Source organism: Jaculus jaculus, chromosome 2, assembly GCF_020740685.1.
Source record: "Jaculus jaculus isolate mJacJac1 chromosome 2, mJacJac1.mat.Y.cur, whole genome shotgun sequence".
Classification (NCBI taxonomy): domain Eukaryota; kingdom Metazoa; phylum Chordata; class Mammalia; order Rodentia; family Dipodidae; genus Jaculus; species Jaculus jaculus.
In genome coordinates, this window is record NC_059103.1 from 33223337 (window position 1) to 33236520 (window position 13184).

The window sequence follows — 13184 nt, forward strand, 5'->3', positions numbered from 1 at the left end:
TTTATATATAATATCATACATATATATGTATATATATATATATATATGTATATATATATTTATTATATACATATTTAGCCTGGGCTAAAGCAAAACCCTACCTTGAAAAAACAAAACAAATATGTGTGTGTGTGTGTGTGTGTGTGTGTGTGTGTAATAATGTTATGGCCAGGCATTTTAGTGCAGGACTTTAATCCCAGCCAGCACTGGGGTCTCTGAGTTCAAGATCAGCCAGGAACTACAGAATGAGTTCCATGTCAGCCTGTGCTAGAGTGAGATACTGCTTCGAAACAACAACAAGCCTGGCATGGTGGTGCACAACTTTAATCCTAGCACCCTTTAGGCCAAGGAGGCCACCCTGAAACTATATAGTGAATTCCAAGTTAGCCTGAAATAGAAAGAGATCTAGAAATAACAAAAAAAATTTTTTTTTTCTCCTTCTTTTTTCATCTTTTTTTTTAATGAGACAGAGAGAGAATTGGTGCACCAGGGCCTCCAGGCTATGAAATAAAAATCCAGACACATGCCACCTTTGAGCATGTACAACCTTTCACATGAGTCACCTTGTGCATCTGGCTTATGTGGGATCTGGAGAATCTCTCAATCCCATGACATGATATTTTAAAATATATTTTCTTTACTTATTTTTTTGAGAGACAGAATGGGCACACCAGGGCCTCAAGCCACTGCAAATAAACTCCAGATTTATGCACCCCCTTCTGCATCTGGTTTACATGGGTACTGGGGAATTGAACCTGAGTCCTAAGGCTTTGTAGACAAATGCCTTAACCACTAAGCCATCTCTCCAGCACCCCATGATATGATTTATTTTTCTTTGTTTTTTTTTGTTGTTGTTTGTTTGTTTGTTTTTCGAGGTAGGGTCTCACTCTAGCCCATAGCCCAGGCTGACCTGAAATTCACAATGTAGTCTCAGGGTGGCCTCGAAATCACGGTGATCCTCCTACCTCTGCCTCCCGAGGTCAGGGATTAAAGGCGTGCGCCACCACGCCCGGCTGATTTATTTTTCTTTTCAATTTGTTTTTTTTTTGGGGGGGGGGTTTCAAGGTAGGGTCTCACTATAGCTCAGGCTGACCTGGAATTCACTTTGTAGTATCAGGGTGGCCTTGAACTCATGGCAATCCTCCTACCTCTGCATCCCAAGTGCTGGGATTAAAGGCATGTGCCACCATGCCCAGCTTTAAAAAAAAAAATTTATTAACAACTTCTGTGATTATAAACAATATCCCATGATAATGCCCTCCCCCCACACATACTTTCCCGTTTGAAACTCCATTCTCCATCATATCCCCTCCTCCTCTCACTCAGTCTCTCTCTTATTTTGATGTCATGATCTTTTCCTCCTCTTATGATGGTCTTGTGTAGGTAGTGTCAAGCACTGTGAGGTCATGGATATCCAGGCCATTTTGTGTCTGGGGGGAGCACGTTGTAAGGAGTCCTACCCTTCCTTTGGCTCTTATATTCTTTCCACCATCTCTTCCACAATAGACCTATTTGTCATGTGTCTTTGGCATTTTTACTTTGGTGGATGTGTGTGTAGTACATGATTTGTGTTTGGTGTATTGATATTTATGTGCAGATGTACACACCCCATGTGCACACATATGGAGGCTAATGGAAGATGTAAGATATCTTCCTCTTTACAGCTCTTCTGCCCATTTCCCTGACACACCCTCTCACTGATTCTGATGCCAGTTTTGTTTTGTTTTTGTTTTTCAAGGTAGGGTCTCACTCTAGCTCAGATTGACCTGGAATTCACTTTGCAGTCTCAGAGTGGCCTCAAACTCATGACACTCTTCCTACTTCTGCCTCCCGAGTGCTGGGATTAAGGATGTGTGCCACCTCGCCAGGGTCTGATGCCATTTTTCTGTTAGACTTGCTAGCTATCAAGCCTCCCCAGCTATATTCTAGCCTCCATCTCTGTAAAAACTAAATTAGGGGGCTGGAGAGATGGCTTAGCGGTTAAGCGCTTGCCTGTGAAGCCTAAGGACCCCAGTTCGAGGCTCGGTTCCCCAGGTCCCACGTTAGCCAGATGCACAAGGGGGCGCATGCGTCTGGAGTTCGTTTGCAGAGGCTGGAAGCCCTGGCATGCCCATTCTCTCTCTCTCCCTCTATGTGTCTTTCTCTCTGTGTCTGTCGCTCTCAAATAAATAATTAATTTAAAAAAAAAAAACTAAATTAGGGCTGGTGAAATGGCTTAGCAGTTAAGGTGTTTGTCTGTGAAGCCTAAGGACCCAGATTTGATTCCCCAAGACCCATGTAAGCCAGATGCATAAGGGGGCACATGCATCTGGAGTTCATTTGCAGTGGCTAAAGGCCCTGGCATGCCCATTCTCTCTTTCTTTCTATCTGCCTCTTTCTTTCTCTCTCTCTCTCTCTCAAATAAATAAACAAATAAAACATTTAAAAAAAAAAAGTTGGGCTGGAGAGATGGCTTAGTGGTTAAGTGCTTGCCTGTGAAGCCTAAGGACTCTGGTTTGAGGCTCAATTCCCCAGGACCCACGCTAGCTAGATGCACAAGGGGGCGCTTGTGTCTGGAGTGTGTTTGTAGTGGGTAGAGGCCCTTGTGCACCCATTCTCTCTGCCTCTTTCTCTCTGTCTGTTGCTCTCAAATAAATAAATAAAAATAAAACAAAACAAAGTTGACCAGACTTCTGGTTAAGATGGTGGCATAGGAACCACGCTAAAACAGCCTAGGGTAGAAAAAGAAAAGAAAAAAAAAACCCAGCAAAATTCACTCTTCTACCAAAAAGTGAGGTGTATAAGAAATTATCAACTGCAATAGAGAAGTAGTAGACATCCAGAGCGTCTGGACCCCACAGAAGCAGGCAAAAGCATCATCAGCAGTGAAGACCCATGTCCATGGGGCCACAGCCATAAGGCTTAGCCTGAGCCCCAGGAAAAGCCAAGTGAGGGGATTCTCCACTCACACCAGAGCTCCTGCAAACTCAAGAACTGTGAAGGGAGGATGGCAGGGACCAACGGAGGAGCGGCTTGTGAGGAAGAGGATCACAAGGACCAGCTGGAGAACTTCAGCCAACATCCACTCCACCACCAGCGCAAGTGCCAGCAAGCACCAGAGCCCTGGGGAAGGGAGCTCCCCTACACAGAACCAGGTATAGGCCATCAGAGCAGTGATCCAGCAACCCATCCAGCCTACCTGAGCCCACAGTGCAACAGAGAGGGACCCAAGCAGGAGATCAGCATGATTGAGACCAAAACCATCCCAAAAGGCAACTGGGATTACACCAGGTCAGTACCTGCCAAATCAGCCTGGTATATAGGCTTGAATCAGAGGTGCTAATTGCCCCTTCCATGTCAGGATAAGTCATATGTTAAATCTGATGGATGGTCAGATTTCCATTCTTAAATAAGCTGTATTCTGGGCTTGTCATTTGCTGCTTCCTGGTTTACAGTGCTTTTGTTTCTTCTCTGTTGTTCATTATGGAAGGGTCTCACTTAGTCACAAGCTGACTTGGGACCCTCAACAGACCAGAATTCTTTGTTTTTTAAATTTTTTGTTTATTTTTATTTATTTATTTGAGAGCGACAGACAGAGAGAGAGAGAGAGAGAATGGGCGCGCCAGGGCCTCCAGCCACTGCAAACGAACTCCAGAAGCATGCGCCCCCTTGTGCATCTGGCTAACGTGGGTCCTGGGGAATCGAGCCTCGAACCGGGGTCCTTAGGCTTAACCGCTAAGCCATCTCTCCAGCCCAGACCAGAATTCTTAACCTCCTAGTTGACAGAATTAAGGGTGTGGGGCAATACACACCCTAAGGGACTCTGACTTTGTTAGAGGATCTGGTTGTCATAATACCCACTCTTGCATAAATACTTTGTGCTGTTTTTCATGGAATGTTTGGTTAAATGTTATAATCTGCCTGTATTTGATTTCATTCAACCTACTTGAATACTCTCATAGCAAGGAATCCCAACATCTAGGGTCACTTTTGTAGTTACTCTTGAGAGTCTTAAGTGCCACACCTAGCAACCTAAGCTCCTACCCTGAAGATATGTGACATTGGATTGATTGATAGATCTCATAATACTGCAGATAATTAGAAAAATCCAACAATTAAATTAATTCAAGTTACAAAAATATGTACATTATAACCCAAGAAACACAAAAAAATCAAGGCAACATAAATCCACCAAAAAGTATTAATGCATCAGAAATGACCTCCAATGAGAATGAGTTAGAGGAAATGCCTGAGAAAGATTTCAAAAGAATGATTATAAATATGTTCAAAGAAATCAAAGAGGAAATCAAAGGAATCAAAGAAGACACAGGAAACCAAGTTAATGAAATAAGATCAATACAAGACATAAAAGAAGAAATCAAAATAATAAAGAAAAACCAGTCAGAATTGCTAAAAATGAAGAACAAAGTCAATGAAATAAAAAACTGTAGAAAATCTCACCAACAGAGTGGATGATAAAGGAGAGGACAGAATATCCACAAGATCAGGTGGCAGATCTAATACAGGCCAACAAAGAGAAAGACACTAATGGAATTTCAAGATGTCCGGGACACTATGAAAAGATCAAGCTAAAGAATTCAGGGCATAGTAGAAGGAGAAGAATTCCACTCTAAAGGCATAGTGGGTGTCTTCAACAAAATCATAGAAGAAAACTCCCCCAAATTGGGAAAGAGATGCTAATGCAGATACAAGAAGCCTTTAGAACACCAACCAGACAAAACCTGGAAAGAACCTCTCCTCGCCACATTATAATTAAACTACCAAACACACAAACCAAAGAAAATATATTGAAAGCAGTTAGAGAGAAAAATCAAGTCACATACAAAGGCAAGCCCATTAGGATCACAGCAGATGACTCAACATAAACTTTCTTTTTTCTTTTTATTTTTTTCCTCAATTTTTATTAAGATTTTCCATGATTATAAAAAGTTTCCCATGGTAATACCCCCCCCACACACACTTTCCCCTTTGAAATTCCATTCTCCATCATATCCCCTCCCCATCTCAATCAGTCTTTCTTTTATTTTGATGTCATGATCTTTTCCTCCTCTTATGATGGTCTTGTCAACACAAACTTTCAAAGCCAGAAGAGCTTGGAATGATGTATTCCAGGTTCTAAAAGATAACTGTCAACCAAGGTTACTTTATCCTACAAAGCTATCCATTCAAATAGACGGAGAAATAAGGACACTCCACAACAAAAGCAGGCTAAAGGAATATTTGAAGACAAAACCAGCTCTCCAGAAAATACTTGAAAGGATCCTCCATGCTGAAGAGAAAGAAAACACACATATAAGGAGCCTGGAAAAAAAAAATACCCAAATACTAGTTAATACAAGAAAGCAAAGGTAAAACCAGAAGAACTTCAAAACAAGAAAAATGGCAAAATAATGACTCTTAATGCCAATGGCCTCAATGCCCCAACCAAAAGATATAGGTTTGCAGACTGGGTTAAACAGCAGGATCCTTCAATTTGTTGCCTTCAAGAAACTCACCTTTCTACAAAGGATGGACACTATCTTAGGGTGAAAGGTTAGAAAATGGTATTTCAAGCAAATGGGCCTAGAAAACAAGCAGGGATTGCTATCCTAATATCTGACAAGGTAGACTTCAGTCCAACATTAGTTAGGAAAGATAAGGAAGGTCACTGTATTGATTAAAGACACACTCCAACAGGAGGACATTATAATCTTAAATATCTAACATGGGGGCTCCCGATTTCATCAAACAAATGCTATTAGAATTAAGGTCACAGATAACACCAAACACAGTTGTAGTGTAGAGTGGGGTGACTTCAACACCCCACTCTCATCAATTGACAGGTCAGCCCAACAAAAAATCTGTATTAAATGAAGTCATAGAATAAATAGGCCTCACAGATATATACTGCACATTTCCTCCAAATGCTGCAGACTACACATTCTTTTCAGCAGCACATGGAACATTCTCTAAAATAGACCTAATAGAATATTAGGACACAAAACAAATCTTAACAAATACAGGAAAATTGAAATAATTCCTTGCACTGTATCTGATCACAACGGGATCAAACTACAAATCAATAGCAAGAAAAGCTATAGAGCATACACAAAATCATGGAAACTAAACAATACACTGCTAAATGATGAATGGGTTAATGAAGAAATCAAGAAGGAAATTAAAAAATTCATAGACTCAAATGATAATGAGAACACAACATACAAAAACCTTTGGGACACAATGAAGGCAGTCCTAAGAAGTAAATTTATAGTATAAGTGCCTATATTAAGAAATTAGAACTAGGCATGGTGGCGCATGCCTTTAATCCCACCACTTGGGAGGCAGAGGTAGGTGGATCTCCGTGAGTTTGAGGCCACCCTGAGATTACATAGTGAATTCCAGGTCAGCCTGGGCTAGAGTAAGACCCTACTTTAAAAAACCAAAAAGAAAAAAGATAAAAGAAATTAGAAAGGTCCCAAGTAAACACCTTACTGCTTCACCTTAAAGCCTTAGAAAAAGAAGAACAAGGCAAGCCAAAAATCAGTAGAAGGGAAGAAATAATAAAGATTAGGGCAGAACAGTAAGCTAGAAAAGAGATATAAAGGGAAGACAAAGAAAGGGAGGGGGTACTTAATAGGATGGTATTGTGTGTATGTATGTATGTATGTCCATATATATATATATATATATATATATATATATATATATATATATATATATATATATATATATATATATATATATATATGAAATAGATTAATGGGGTGAAAAGGCCTAAGTGAGGTCAGAGGAAGAGATTGAGTAAAGGAAAGGTGGAGGGAGGGCTAATCAAAATCTGAGAGGATATAAATAAATGGAGTTCTTCAGTTTTGGACAATGGAGCCATAGATCGTTGCTAGAAAAGTTTCAGAGCCAGGGATGGGATACCTTCCAGTGAGTTGTTGGCCAGAGGGGATCCCTGATGCCCCCCAAAACATAGGCCATTGCCGAGCCCCTTGGCTTCCCACCAGGAATAGATGGTAAGACACTATTGCTGAAGACTCCACATACTTGGGCTGCAAGGCCACTGAAAAATCCTGCTGGAACTGAGCTGATAACCTCCTCCATGTAGACTAGCTGACAGAAAGCTGGATGAAGCCATTCTACATGCAGTTCAATGGGAGAAAGATACAACGCCAATGAAGATACTCAACAGTGGATACTGCAGGCCTTATAATTGGCCAGCCGGGTCAAATGAGCCAATGGGTGCAATAGTGGCACATCTGTTATGGGGGAAACCAACTGCCCTCCAATTGGACTGGAGGCCTGCTCCAAGGGAGGGAATACATCCCTGATACTGAAATCTTAAAACAGGGGTAGTCCTGAGCCCTAGAGTTGTAACATCTGCTGATGTCTGGATTAGTGTATATACTATGCTTATCAAACTTCCCAGTAAGCACTTCTCTTAATATTCATACCCTTATATTAATGCTACTCTCACTTTGAATAGAGAATCTTCTCTTTTCAGATGGCAGTGACCTTGGGATGACTCAGAAGGCATCATGGTGCTGGAAAGAAGTGACCAGAGTGCTCAGTACTGCAATATCTCTATCATACCTTCCAAGGCTCAGGGTCTAATGCAGAAGAGGTGGCGGAAAGAATGTAAGAGCCAAAGGAAGGGTTGGACTCCTTACAACGTGCTCCCTCCAGACAAAAAACTGGCCTCGATATCCATGACCTCATAATGCCTGACACTACCTACATAAGACCATCATAAGAGGAGGGAAGGATCATGGCAGCCAAATAGAGGAGAGACTTATTGAGATGGGGTGTGGATGCGATGGAGAAGGGAATTTCAAAGGGGAAAAGGGGGGAAGGGGGATATTACCATGGGATATTTTTTATAATCATGGAAAATGTTTAATAAAATTGAGAAAAAAATAAAAACATGAAAAAAAAATTTTTTCAGTGCCAGGGATGGGATACCTTCCAGTGAGTTGTTGGCCAGGGAGGCCTCTGATGCTCCCAAAACATTATAGGCCATTGCTAAGACCCTTGGTTTCCCACCAGGAATAGATGGTAAGACCGTATTGCTGAAGACCCCACATACTTGGGCTGCAAAGCCACTGAGAAATCCTGAGGAAAAGATCATGATATCAAAATAAAAGAAAGACTGATTGACAGGGGGAGGGGATGTGATGGAGAGTGGAATTTCAAAGGGGACGGTGGGGGGAGGGAGGGCATAACTATGGGATATTGTTTACACTTATGGAAGTTGTTAATAAAAAAAAAAGAAAAGAAGAAAGAAAAAGTGGGGGGGGGAAGATTAGGACAGAAGTTAATGAAATAGAAACCAAAAAAAAAAAAAAAAAAAAACAAGCCAAAGAATCAATGAAACAAAGAGTTTTGAATGGATAAACAAGATTGATAAAATCCTTAGCAAACCTGACCAAAAGCAAGAGGGAAGAGACTCAAATTAATAAAATTAGAGATGAAAAGGGCAACATCACAACCCTTCTACACTGTTGGTGGGAGTGCAATCTGGTCCAGCCATTGTGGAAATCAAAAAACAAAACAAACAAAAAAAAAGATATATTTTAGCCGGGCATGGTGGCGCATGCCTTTAATCTCAGAACCCTGGAGGCAGAGGTAGGAGAGGCGCCTTGAGTTTGAGGCCACCCTGAGACTACGTAGTGAATTCCAGGTCAGCCTGAGCTAGAGTGAAACCCCTACCTCAAGCCCCCCCCAAAAATGGAAGAAGAAGAAGAAAAGAAAGAAAAAAAGAAAGAAAGAAAGAAAGAAAAGAAAGAAAGAAGGAAGGAAGGAAAGAAAGAGGAAAAATCAAATATGTGAACATTGGTGCCTAGCGTCTTTCACTTAACATGTCTATCAGGTTTATAAACAACATTTAATTAGCTTTCATGATTGAGTAAGATTGTATATATATATCCCTCAAAATTTTTTTTCTCCTTTTAAAAATCTGGAAGATTGTGGGAGAGATGGCTTAGTGGTTAAGTGCTCGTCTGTGAAGCCTAAGGACCCCGGTTCGAGGCTCGGTTCCCCAGGTCCCACGTTAGCCAGATGCACAAGGGGGCACATGCGTTTGGAGTTCGTTTGCAGTGGCTGGAAGCCCTGGCACGCCCATTCTCTCTCTCTCTGTCTCTCTGCCTCTTTCTCTCTCTGTCTATTGCTCTCGAATAAATAAATAAAAATAAACAAAATTTTAAAAAAATCTGGGGGCTGGAAAGATGGCTTAGCGGTTAAGGCACAATTCTCCACGTCCCTTGTAAGCCAGATGAACATGGTGATACATACATATGGAGCTTATTTGTGGTGGCTAGAAGCCATTCTCCCACTCTTTAGGTATCTCTCTCTCTCTCCTCCTGTCTCAAATAAATAAAAAAGAAATCCTAAAAAAAAAAAAAAATCCGGGAGATTCGGGCATGGTGACGCCTTTAATCCCAGCACTTGGGAAGCAGAGGTAGGAGGATTGTCCTGAGTTCAAGGCCACTCTGAGACTAATGCCAAGTCAGCCAGGGCCAGAGTGAGACACTACCTCGGGGAAAACATGGCAACATCTATTTTCTGGGTGTGATGACGCACACCTTTAATCCCAGCACTCCTCTTTCTTCTCCTTCTTTCTGCTTGGCTTTGTTTTCTCCCTTCCTCCTCCTCCTCTTTTTGTTTTGCTTGTTTTTAGAGGTAGGGTCTCACTTTAGCCCAGGCTGACTTGGAATTCACTATGTAGTCTCAGGATGACCTCAAACTCACAGTGATCCTCCTACATGATTAAAGGCATGTGCCACCACACCAGGCCCCTAAACATTTTTTTTAAAGATTTTTATTTTTATTTGTTTATTAATTAGAGACAGAGAGAAGGAGAGAGAGAGAGAGAGAGAGAGAATGAGAATGGGAGGGCATCTGTGCATCTGGCTTACGTGGGACCTGGAGAATCGAACCGGGGTCCTTAGGCTTCACAGGTATGCACTTTAACTGTTAAGCCATCTCTCCAGCCCCCATAAACATTTTTATTGTATTTATTTGCAAGCAGAAAGAGATAGAGAGAAGAGAGACAGACAGAATGGGTACACCAGGACCTCCACCCACTGCAAACAAACTCTAGATGCATGTACCACCTTCCACCTCTGAGTTACATGGGTACTGGGGAATTAAACCCCCATGTTTAGGCTTTGTGGGCAGTGTCCTAACTGCTGAGCCATCTCTCCAGCCCCTTTGATTATTTTTTTAAAATTCTTCTTATTATTTTTATTTTTATTTTTATGGCAGAGTCTCACTATAGCCCAAGCTAACCTGGAGCTCTCACTCTGTAGCCCCAAGGAGGCCCTGGTTTGCCCATTCTTTCTAGCTGCCTTTCTCTCTGTCGCTCTCTCTGTCTCTCTCATAAATAAATAAATAAACAAACAAACAAATAACAGGTGAGCCAGGTGGTGGAGCACATCTTTAATCCCAGCATTTGAGAGACCCTACCTGGAAAAAACAAAATAACAACAAATTGTGTGTGTGTGTAGGCTGGAGAGATGGCTCAGCAGTTAAAGGTGCTTGCTTGCAAAGCCTGACAGCCCAGGTACAAAATTCAACTAAGTGACTCATCAATGTAGTGTTCCTTTGTGTTGGCAAGAGGCCCTGGTGTCTCCATTCTTTCCCTCTCCCATTTTCTCTCTCTCTCTCCTTACAAATAAATAAAATTTTTAAATATTTATTTATTTTCAAGCAAGGAGAGAGTGTGAGAGACAGTGAGAGAGTATGGGCACACCAGGGCCTCTGGCTGCTGTGTGCAAACTCCAGATGCATGTGCTACTTTGTGCATCAGGCTTTTTGTGGGCACTGAGAAACTTAATCCAGGATGGCAGGCTTTTACAAAAGCAAGCACCTTTAACCACTGATATATCTCTCCAGCTCAATAAATAAAAAATCCTATGCTGGAGAGATGGCTTAGCAGTTAAGGCACTTGCCTGAAAAGCCAAAGGGTCCAGGTTTGATTCTCTAGGACCCACAATAAAGCCAGATGCACTAGGTGGCACATGCATCTGCATGTTCATTTGCAGTGGCTAGAGGCCCTGGCATGCTCATTCTCTCTCTCTCTCAACTAAATAAATAAAATATTTAACATGTGTGTGTGTGTGTGTGTGTGTGTGTGTGTGTATATATATATATATATATATATATATATATATATGTATGTGTGTGTGTGTGTGTGTGTGTGTATATATATATATATATAAATTTTTTTTGGTTTTTCGAGGTAGGGTCTCACTCTCTCACTCTAGCCCAGGCTGACCTGGAATTCACTATGGAGTCTCAGGGTGGCCTCGAACTCACTGCAATCCTCCTACCCCTGCCTCCCGAGTGCTGGGATTAAAGGCATGCACCACCATGCCCAGCTAAAGTAGATTTTTGTTTTTAATCTTGGACACAAATAGCATTCATCTGGAGGTAGAGTCAGGGGAATAAATCCCTAAGTTTGCAAGTCTGTTAGTCTGGCATTCACAGAAGCAAACAAGAGACCATGCCTTACACAGGTTGAAGGAGAGTACCAAAACCCTGAGGTTGTTCTCTGGCCTCATGTATGCCATGACATGTGTCCACCCATACGCCCATACGCACACACATAGAAAGAAACCCTACTCAAAAGAAACACAGGGGCTGGAGAGATGGCTTTAGCCATTAAGGTGCTGGCCAGCAAAGGCAAAGGACCCCAGGCTCAAGTCACCAGTCCCTACCTAAAGCCAGAATCACAAGATGGTGCACGCGTCTGGAGTTCTTTTGCAGTGGCTAAAGGCCCTTGCATGCCCATTCTTTTCTGTATCTGCCTCCCTCCCTCCCTCTCTGTCCCCTCTCTCTCTAATAAATAAATAAATAAATAAGCAAGCTGGGCGTGGTGATGCACCACCACTCCCAGCTTCACTTCTCCTCTCCTCTCTCTCTTTCTTTCTCTTTTAGGCAGAGTCTCACTCTTCTGGCCCAGGCTGACCTGGAACTCTGTAGTCCCAATCTGGCCTTGAACTCACAAAGATCCTCCTACTTCTGCCTTCTGGGTGCTGGGATTAAAGGCATGCATCACCACGCCCAGAGACACTGGATTTTATACCATGATTTCTTTGCAGCTAATGTCACCCCAAAGTAACAAACTTAGGCTTCCAACAACTCACCAGGCATTGGTTTCAGTCTTGCTACTGGCTGCTACTGTTTCTGTTTCTTAAACACAGGTTTCCCAAACAGCCCATCAGTTTTCTGGTTTCAAGAGAGAAAGAAAACATGAGCTGGAGAGATGGTTCAGTGGTTAAGGCACTTGCCTGCAAAGCCAGGTTCAATTCCCCAGTACCCACATAAGCCAGATACACAAAGTAGTGCATGCTTCTGGGGTTTGTTTGTTGTGGAAGGAAGCCCTGGAATGCCCATTCTCTCTGTCTTTCTTCTGTCTATCTCTCTCTCTCTGCTTGCAAATAAAGAAATAAACATTAAAAAAAAAAATTAAGGGGGCTGGAGAGATGGCTTAGCGGTTAAGTGCTTGCCTGTGAAGCCTAAGGATCCCAGTTAGAGACTCGATTCCCCAGGACCCACATAAGCCAGATGCACAAGGTGGCACAGGTATCTGCAGTTTGTTTGCAATGGCTGGAGGCCCTGGCACACCCATTTGCTCTCTCTCTCTTTGCCTCTTTCCCTCTCTCAAATAAATAAATAAATAAATATTACATACACACACACACACACACACATATATATACATACATACATACATACATACATACATACATACATACATACGGGGGGGGAGGTGGCATAGTGGTTAAAGTGCTTGCCTGTGAAACCTAATAACCCAGGTCTGATTCCCCAGAACCTATGTAAGCCAGATGCACAAGATGACGCATGTGTCTGGAGTTTGTTTAGAGTGGTTAGAGGCCCTGGCGCCCTCATTCTGTATCTGCCTCTTTCTCACACACATAAATAAATAAATTAAATATCTCTCTCTCTCTCTCTTCTCTCTCTGTTTTTGTTTTTGTTTTTTGAGGTAAGGTTTCGCTCTAGCCCAGGCTGACCTGGAGTTCACTATGTAGGTCTCAGGCTGGCCTCAAACCCACAGCAATTCTCCTTCCTACCTCTGCCTCCCCAGTGCTGGGGTGTGCACCACCACGCCTGGATCTCACTGGTTTTTACCTGTCATCCCCCCACCCCCACCGCCCATCTACAGAACCATAGCCAGTGGG

General features: G+C 42.3%; 1 protein-coding gene across 1 annotated transcript in view; it reads left to right on the plus strand.

Annotated features, from left to right (window-relative positions):
* Positions 1 to 13184, plus strand: part of C2H19orf38 (chromosome 2 C19orf38 homolog) — a 46506-nt gene that overhangs the window by 5495 nt on the left and 27827 nt on the right. The window lies entirely within an intron of this gene.